This window comes from Tupaia chinensis, unplaced genomic scaffold (assembly GCF_000334495.1).
Source record: "Tupaia chinensis unplaced genomic scaffold, TupChi_1.0 Scaffold144500_1, whole genome shotgun sequence".
In the NCBI taxonomy this organism is placed as follows: domain Eukaryota; kingdom Metazoa; phylum Chordata; class Mammalia; order Scandentia; family Tupaiidae; genus Tupaia; species Tupaia belangeri.
The window spans coordinates 198392-200526 of NW_006204359.1; positions in this window are offsets into that span (position 1 = coordinate 198392).

Below are 2135 nucleotides of genomic sequence, written 5' to 3' on the forward strand. Positions count from 1 at the left end.
TATATATATATATTTCCTCTAATTCCTTTGTAATATTCCTTGTTAAAAAAAGGGGGGGCTGTTGGGGCCAACAAGTGGTATGGTATTTAAAGTGCTGACTTCCCACATGGTCAGCCATGGTTCGAGTCCTAGACCCATCAGCTTGAAAATTATGACAGGCACATGTGCAAACATGCACAATAGTAAGAGGAGAATGGAGAAAAAGGAATTGTGGTATGGCCACTCCCCACAGGGACTGATTTATCACTTTCTCTTTCTCTCTTTTTGTCTCTCTCAGGCAAACACACACACAAACCAAAAGAAAGAAAGAATGAAAGAAAGAAAAGAGCTTGCTACTATAACTTAAAAAAAAAAAAAAAGAAAAACCTAAACTGATTCTACAGGAGCACTTAAAGATCAGACTCAGATCCATCCATTTAGTAATTTGATATTATTATCTATATTAATGGGTAGCTTTATGATGGGTAATGCGAACCAGAACTGAGAACTAGATTGCTGCAAACCGCCACCTCCATTGGGATTGGGATGGGCTTTTATGCATAGTGAAGGGGTCAGAGGTTCAACCAGGTGCATTATCTCCAGGCATTATTCTTGTCAAACTTCATAGAAGGCTCCATGATTTTCTGATGCCAGGCAGTAACAGTGCCGTCTGATTCCAAAACCAGCTTAAAGGACATCAAGAGACTGTTACATTTCAATTATACCAGGCTATAAGTAATATGTGCCCTTGTGTTCAGAAGCTATGGGTAAGGGCCTTTAACTCTAGCATGGACCAGCTTCAATAGACTATATACACGAGAGAGTGACAGAGAGAGAGAGAAGCAACCCCGACAGGGTCTGGTCATGCTGCAAGTCCCCTCCTCCTGGCCTATAGTTTGTTGGCTCCTTGGCACTCATTTGTGTGCCTGGTGAGTTTCAAGCTGACTGGCCAGGCACTCAAACCATGATCACCACGTGACTTCCAGCACTACAGACCTTGCACCACCGTGGCTAGGCCACAAACGCAATTTTAAAAAGCAGTCTTATATTGGCTAATGAGATTCCAACATGTTGAGAAAAAACATGGCAGAAAAAGCTTTGATGCTATAGGTGGACAAAATAGCTCACAGATCAGTAAGTGCAAGAGATGGGATCCAGAGCCTAAGAGAAGATACTAGTTTGTATTTGAACAAACTGAAAGCTCCAACATGTGCCTCATAATGTAGGTCTTCTGCTTAATAATCAGGAAGAGCAGATGGAATTAATAAATTGACAAAAGATAATAAAGTTTCTCTTTCAAAGTTCCCCATTTCTTCCCTTAAAAAAATAGGGATAGAAATATCTGTCTCTTTAGGGCAATAATTATAAAGTGAGATTGCAAATGTAAAGCAGTTAGCAGAATGCCTGGCCCCATGACGGCTCAAATGATTGGCAGGTCTTCTTGTTATTGAAGCCACCTGTTAGTATTGATTATTTCCTAGGGCACCTCATTGCATTTTTTGCCAGGCCTAGGTATATAACTCAGGTACTTGACCAAAAGCAAAAAAAGAAATGATATAGTCAAGGTGTCCCAGGGAAAAGAAAGAGTAGGTGAAATTTGTATCTGTTGCTTTAAAATGGCTTCTATTGTCACACTTGGGAATAGAAAAATAAGAGCTCAAATCTTCCCGGAAAACTGGTAGTTGTCTTTGTTCCCGGTCCAAGAGGTGTCTCTCTGGAAACCTCCAAAGCTAATCCTCACAGCCCCTAACCACTTTGCGCAAGGGCCACGCTGAGCCAGATTCCAGATCACAGACGTTTCTCTCTCAAGGCCAGGCCTACAGTTGTGAATGGTTCTCACAATCAGTTTAAAAGACACACGTGTGTCTACATTTTAAAACATCCTTTCTCTCTTCAAGAGTTTTTAAATGAGGACCAGCAGTTAGTGTAATGGCTATGTCACTGAACTCCCATGTAGTCGACTGCGGTTTGAGTCCTGGACCCAGTGGCTTAAACTCACACTGGATGCGTGTACATGTGTGCCCAAGATCCTGAGAGGAGAATGGAGGAGAAGGGATTGCGGCATGGTCATCCCCCCTGGGGGGTGATTTCTCGCTTTCTGTCTTTCTTTCTCTGTCTGTCTGGCAAGAGCACGCGCCCTATAGCAAAAAAAACTC